Source organism: Mustela erminea, chromosome 6, assembly GCF_009829155.1.
Source record: "Mustela erminea isolate mMusErm1 chromosome 6, mMusErm1.Pri, whole genome shotgun sequence".
Classification (NCBI taxonomy): Eukaryota; Metazoa; Chordata; class Mammalia; order Carnivora; family Mustelidae; genus Mustela; species Mustela erminea.
The window spans coordinates 132,133,568-132,141,019 of record NC_045619.1 but is presented as its reverse complement, the minus strand read 5'-3'; the positions used below and the strand labels follow the sequence as shown (position 1 = coordinate 132,141,019).

The following is a 7,452-nucleotide window of genomic DNA, read 5'->3' as shown; positions in this document are numbered from 1 at the left end:
TGTATGCTTTGGCCATGAAATTGAGGTCTCAAGTCAAGTCAAAGGGCTATGTTGAGTTAAAAAAAAAAAAATCTTGGAAATAAAACAATCTATGTGTTGAATTCAGAGTGATGATGCAGAGGCTTGCGTGATACACAGAAAGCATCCCCGTGTGTTCTCAGTTCTTTACAAAGCATTCCTTGTTTCTGTATTTCCCAAAGGCTCCAAGCACACACACACTACCTCTCTCTGCCAATGGAGAAACGCTCACGAAGTGCTTCATTCATTCCCACATGCTATATTTATTCATTTTTCCAACAAAAAGTGGCATATTGAATATGTATTCCTGGAAATTCCTGAAATCCATTCATTAGGCTTTTAGCTAGTTTCTCATCCACCTCCACTTCCCAGGAGCCAACCCCAGCAAACCCCAGTCCCGGGTCCCTCAGCAGTCTAATGCCTTAAGGCGGAGCAGCCAGGCGAGAAAACCATCGTTAGGCCAAGTGCACGTGATGGAAAGTAATCAGCTAGCCCTGTCACCTTGTAACTCTCAGTAAAACCCAATCACCTAACTGTGACGCCACCCAAATTATTAGCCTTCGTCTGGGGGCCCTACGCATCGCGCCTTCTATTTCCTTCCCTGAATTTGTACAGGAAAAGAATTAGACCAACATATGACGGACCCACTCTCGTGATCAGGGACAGACCCTGAAAGGTAAGCGAGTGGGAGGGAGAAGCTTCAGGCAAGTCTGACGTTGGCTGCCTGACCTTCACCCATTTCATGAAGCCCTTGACACGCGTTCTTGACCTTCAGAGGAGACGCGGCAAAGACCCTGACCGCTCAAACCTCACACCCAGCATGCTTGACCTATTTCAGGAAATGGGAAAACAAACTTCCTGGAAATGCATCTGAAATTGTGCAGTTTTCAACAGAACTAGAACAAAAGAAAAAAGTGTTTAGGGGCACCTGGGTGACTCAGTTGGTTAAGTGGCCAACCCTTGATTTTCTTTGGTGGGGTTTTTTAATAATTTTAATAATTTAAACATTTAATTATTTTTTTTATTTTTTAAGTCATCCCTATACCCAATGTGGGACTCAAACTTACAACCCCAAGATTAAGAGTCACATGCTCTACCCACTGAGCCAGTCAGGCACCCTGATCACTACAACTTTGTAGCTTATCTTGAAATCTGAGATTGTGCTACTTCCAGTTTTTTCCTTCTCAGGATTGCTTTGGCTATGTGGGGTCTTGTGGTTCCATACAAATTTTAGGATTATTTATTGTAGTCTGTGAAAAATGTTGTTGGTGTTTTGATAAGGATTGCAAAAAGAGTAATCATAATAAAGACTTTTAAAACTAGAATAGCCATCAGAAAGAGTGGGGTCTCGTATGTGATTGGTAAATAACCAGACATAGAAAGCAAAGAATCCTAGATAAATACGGAGGGAAAGTCTAAGAACCCAAGCTCTGAAAAAAAGCTCATTCGCTTGGTCATTCATAATAATAGTAAAAATATAACAAATATTTATTGAGTTCACACCATATGCTGGGCTCTATTCTAGAAGCTCCTGTTGTTTAACTCATTTAATCCTCAAAACAACTGGATAAGATCCATTACAGTGAATACTCCCACTACACAGATGAGAAAACCGAGGCCCAGAGAAGTCTACTTACTCCCCAAGTTCCACAGCTTGTAAGTGATTGAACCAAGTTCCAACCCAAGCACTCTGTTTCTAGACCCAGTGACTCAATCCTAAACCAGGACCCCACATACATTTCAAAAGATTATAGGCAACAATTCAGGGCATGAGTTCAGTGTTGCCTGAAAATAAAATACCTTTTTATTTGGGTGGCTCTGATCAAGTCATTTGGTTATGACTTTTACATGCTACTTTCCTGCGTAATCTGTATTTCAGATACGGCTTCTGGCCACTTCTGCAACTAGGAGGCAGTTGGAAAAGAGAACTAATACCAGCTGAACTCTTATTCCAGATTAGGATGGTTGCGTTTCATCTCGCCTTGATGCTAGTGAGGAAGAGAGTGCTCCGAGGAGATAAGCAGCTGTCCTGATAGAAGTGCTCCAGGAACAGGGTGTGACCCTGCCATTTCTCTCCTGTCCATGCTGAGAAGACCGCTGAGAAGAGAAGTGAAACTAGGAGGCCCAGAGCCCCATGTGGGCTCCATGCAAGGCTGGCAGGGCCCTGTTGTGACTTTCATGGGCCCTGGCGTTTTTGCCTTCGCGGGTTTCTTCTTCAATCAATCAGTTAATCAAAATTATCATCTATGATTGCATCGGTATAAAGACAAATATATTAGTATTACATATTAAAACATTTTTCAAAGATTTTATTTATTTGTTTGTCAGAGACAATGAGCACAAGCAGGCAGGGTGGCAGGCAGAGGCAGAGACAGAAGCAAGCTCCCCACTGAGCATGGAGACCGATGCGAGACTCGTACCCAGGACCCTGGGATCATGACCTGAGCCAAAGGCCGCTGCTTAACCAACTGAGCCACACAGCTGCCCCTAAAACTTTTTTTTTTTTTTTAAATCTAGAAGTTCATTTTTCCTCTTCTGATCTTAACAGAAATTGCAACATTGTTTCAGCCCCTGAAAGTCTGCTGGGCCTGGGGTACTATGCCTCCTGCTGAAATGTCAACCTTGGTTGCTCCTTACCCAAAGGGAAGCTCAATCCCAGAAAACAGTGGAGATCCTGAATTACACTCCATGGGAGAGATGAGTGTTGAGAACACAAAACGGGACCAACCCAAGCGTTGTGACTAATATCCGTGTGCTTGACAAAACCTTTGATGATGCCTAAAGAAAATGCATCTGTATACATGGTGATCCAAACTGGGGACAAATGTCGCGATAAGTACAGTTGAATGCCGGCGCCGTCATCCAGCACTTGGCTAACTACATTAATCTCTCTAAGGCTGTTTCCTCATTTGTAAAATGACAGGATAAAAGTCTGTAACTCAGGGGCGCCTGGATGGCTCATTTGGTTGGGCATCTATCTGCCTTTGGCTCAGGTCCTGATCTTGGGGTCCCGGGATGGAGCCCTGCACTGAGCTCCCTGCTCAGCGGAAAGTCTGCTTCTCCCTCTCCCTCTGCTTCATGTCCCTGCTCGTGCTTCCTCTCACTCTCTCACATAAATAAATAAAATCTTTTTTTTTTTTTTTTTTAAAGGGTTGCTTTGAGGGCCACATAAAGTACATGAACGAAGAGCTTAGCACAGTATCTGGCCTATGGTAAGCACGGGATAAATGTCACCGAAAGCGCTTATGGCCACCATCATCATTACTGTCACCACAGGGCCCCTGAGGACCCCAGAACAGAATGTTCCTATTTGGAACTTACTTGGCTAGGTAAGAGGTCACTCACCCTATCTGTACCGTCTCGGGTGAAGAGTTTAAGGTCCAGATTGGAATATCCGACTTCCGTGCTTGGAGAGATTCATAAAATGATCCCGATAATCAAGTACATAAACAAGAAGGAAAATAAAGACCGGCCCTGACTAAAGCAGGTATGGCAAAAGGAGGGAACGTTCTAGGCCAAAAACTTTGCTACCTGTTACGTAAATGAGGGACCTCACCACCAAAACAAAGACCCATCAACAAGGATCGGGGGCTATATCCTGAGTGTGGCACCCCTCTCCCATTCAGCTGAAGGCAAATCCTTATATCCCCAAACCCCGCAATGAATTGTTACGCCGGGGAAACAGCAGAAAAAAGGAAAGTAGAAAATCTCTTCTGTGGTCATCTATATTTGAAGCATTCGAAAACACACACTGATCAAGACGTTTAAGCCACTTATTAGAGATGTAATTCAAGAAATTGCAATAAAGCATTTGAGGAGGAAACAGAGGTAAAAAGGGCACGAATTCTACCCTGGGAACGGCAAGAAAATCTTGAAAAAAGTATCCATGTCCTGGGGGGAGAAAGATAACCCCGAAGAGATGAAAGAGGCAGTTACAGAGAAACAGGGACGGACAGATAAGGGAAGAAGAGATGGTCCCCGGGATAAAAGGGAAACAGGTCAATAAATAGCAGCAGAAATCTAAGTGACAGAAAACATGCAAAGAGCGTGTACACAAACAGTCTGTTGGGAGGCGCCCCGTTCCCGTTCCCACAAGCACTCCCTGGTGAAGGAAAAGACGGGACTTAAACCCTCTTCAGGGTCCCTTTGCTCCTGCCCGATCTTTTACACCTGAAACAGGAAACTCTTCTTGGCCCTGAACAAAAGAGATGGGGAAAAAAGCCCAACACTTGAGCTGCACTCCAGGCAATTAGAATGAAGTTGGAATAAATGCCCAAATGTGGTGCTGCCAGACACAGTAAGATAATTCTGTGCCAAAGCTTATTTCAAAGAGAAAACGAGCGTCTTTGACCCCAAAGGAAAGAAGAGTCAGCATAACCCAGTATGAGCCTGAGCAGGAGGCGGGAGATCTGAACCAGACCCCACCATGTTCCTGGGGCTACTAGGAAAAGGGGGGGTCCTGCTCAGAGGGCTTGTGCTGTCCCCCAGGGTGAAGCTGTGCCCAAACAGAGGGGGCCGAAGCTCATGACAACACTTGTCCCCCTCACTCCAGTAGACACGAAGAGTGTCCCAAGAAGCTTGTGAGAAGGAGGGAGAGAGAAAGGTAACACCACATCTGGTCATTCTTGCATATCTGCAAGGGACCCAGCTGCCAAGAAGTGACGTCGTGACGTCACCACCCTGGTTCTGGTGCTCATTATTTCTCCCTGGACTATCATGATGAACCTCCTTAGAGGTCTTCTTGGACATATCCCCTCTCACCTAACTGTCCCTACAGCCCCCAGTCTCCCTGTCACCAGAGTTCTCTTTCCAAAGCTCAGATCTGATCACGTCATGTCCTGCCTAGAAGTCTCCAATGGCCAGGCAAGCTGGTGCAGCCACGGGGGAAGACAGCATGGAGGTTCCTCATAATATTAAAAATAGAATTATCCTGGGACACCTGGGTGTCTCAGTAGTTAAGTATCGACCTTTAGCTCAGGTCATGATCTCAGGGTCCTGGGATCAAGTCCTGCGTCGGACTCCCTCCTCAGCAGGGAGCCTGCATCTCCCTCTGCCTCTGCCCTTCCCCTCCTATGAGCCCATAATCACACTATTGCACAAGAAAATGAAAACACTAATTTGAAAAGATATATACACCCTTATGTTTACTGCAGCATTCCTGACAGTAGCCAAGTTTGGGATGCAGTCCCAGTGTCCGCTGATAGGTGAATGGATAAAGAAGATGCGGGGTGTGTAAGTATGTATCTGTATGATGGAATATTTCTCAGCCACAAAAAAGCATGAAACCTTGCCGTTTGCAACAACATGGATGGATCTAGAGATTAGTAATACACTGGGTGAACTAAGTCAGAGAAAGACGAATACTGTACGATTTCACTCATGCGTGGAATTTAAGAAAAAAACAAATGAACAAAGGAAAAACAAGAGACAACACCCCCCAAAAAAAGAAACGAAAAAGAAAAAACCCAGACTCTTAACTATAGAGAACAAACCCATGGTTCCCAGAGGGAAGGTGGGTGGGGGGATGGGAGAAATGGGTGATGGGGAGTAAAAGTAAGTACACTCATCATCCCATCATGTTCGATGCTGCGTAATATCCAGAATGGTTGAATCACTCTATAGTACGTCTGAAACTAATATAACACTGTATGTTAATTACACTTCAATTTTTTTTTTTAAGATTTTATTTATTTATCTGACAGACAGAGATCACAAGTAGGCAGAGAGGCAGGCAGAGAGAGAGCGGGAGGCAGGCTCCCTGCCAAGCAGAGAGCCCGATGCGGGGCTCCATCCCAGGACCCTGGAACCATGACCTGAGCCAAAGGCAGAAGCTTTAACCCACTGAGCCACCCAGGTGCCCCTACACTTCAGTTTTTTTAAGAGTAGAAAAAAAATATCTCCGATGGCTTTTCATTGCCTACACAGGTTAGCAAACTATGACCTGTGAGCTCAATCCGGCTTGCAAGGTACGAATGGTTTTTGCATGGGGGCGCCTGGGCTGCTCAGTTGGTCAAGCCTCAGCCTCTTGATCTCAGCTCAGGTTGTAAGTTCAAGCTCCGCTTTTGGCCCTATGCTAGGCATGAAACCCACTTAAAAAAAAAAAAGGAGGGGGGAAATGGTTTTTCATGTTTCATGAGCTGTACAAGAATACAACAGGATTACGGGTACACAGAGATAACGTATTGACTGCCAAGCCTAAAACATTTGACGTATGGCCCTTTCCAGAAAGTTTGGGCTTACCTTTCTGCAAAGAAAAAAAACCCCACCCAGGTACAAGACCTTTCCTGATCTTGCACCTCTACTTCTCAACTTCCTCACCGGCTTTCCTCCTTGTTCCTTCTGCTCTGCAACTACCGAGCCGCCCACAGAGCCCACGATCCGCCAGGTGTCCTCGTGCTGGTCTGCTCCCCTGTCCTGGGACATCAGCTCCCGACGCACGCGAACTCATCCGTCACACTTCATTCGTAGCCCCGTGCACCCCGTGAGACCAGCCGTTTACTTACTGGGAACTTGGCCTCTCACCCCAGACCCCCTTGTCCACCCCTCTCGACAGCAGTCTGGTACTGGGAGCTCCTTCAGAGCAGGCCACCCTCCTCAGCTCTGCGGCCCGCCCAATGCCTGGCACGCTGTCCCCGCCAGGGAGTCCTCACTGTGCTTCATGGGCTGCACTTGGCCCTGACCATGAGCTCATCTCATCCATATCCATCTGTTTCCTCAGCTTTCAAAGGAGAAGTCTGAACACGATGATTGCAAAGTCATCCTGCCTCTGAAATGACAATACCGTCCGAGAAACAGATCTTCCAATGGAAAGGCAACTAGAAAAAAACGTCTTGCCTACGACTCCTCAAAGAATTTTGGGAAAAGCGGTGCTACCCGCCAGAACTCAGGAAAGGGTTTTCTTTGCCTTCTGATGAATCTTGGCAAAGAGCCTCTTTCAAGAGAAGTTGGGCTGAAGGCCCCAAGAGCTCTGCCCTCACAGAGGGTCCGTGCAATAGAGAGCAGCCGCATAACCAAACCCAGGTCTCTGCCCGATGTGCAGCAAAGCCGGTCCCATATTCGTCAGCCAACTGGACATCAGGCTGGTAGCAAGGAAGGAGTTTATTCTAGGGCAGCCAAACCGGGAGACTGGGGGGCAAGCCGCTGATCCACCGCCCCGCAGGGGGCGATGACAAGTTTTTTATGATCCTAGGGGTTGAGACTACAAACATGGTGAAAATGGTGGGGATATATGGCGATTCATGAGGAACACCTGTAACAGACATCCCATGTTCATTTCAGGCAGAGACCAACATCACACGGAGGCTCAATTCATCCTCTGAGCCGGGGGATTATTTCAAGACAGGGAGAGGGGACTACTGGCGAGCTCAGAGAGCCAGTATAAACCAGATCAGGTTGTGGGCTCCTTATCTCTGGGGAGGAATGCAAGGCCCTCCT

General features: G+C 46.5%; 1 long non-coding RNA gene across 1 annotated transcript; it reads right to left on the bottom strand.

The window, feature by feature from the left end:
* Positions 1-1,680: 1,680 nt before the first annotated feature.
* LOC116592526 lies at positions 1,681-6,775 on the bottom strand. The gene is made up of 3 exons (XR_004286504.1): positions 6,522-6,775; positions 5,580-5,651; positions 1,681-2,262 (listed from the first exon to the last, which is right to left on the bottom strand). It is a non-coding gene; the product is annotated as an uncharacterized LOC116592526 (long non-coding RNA).
* Positions 6,776-7,452: the final 677 nt, after the last annotated feature.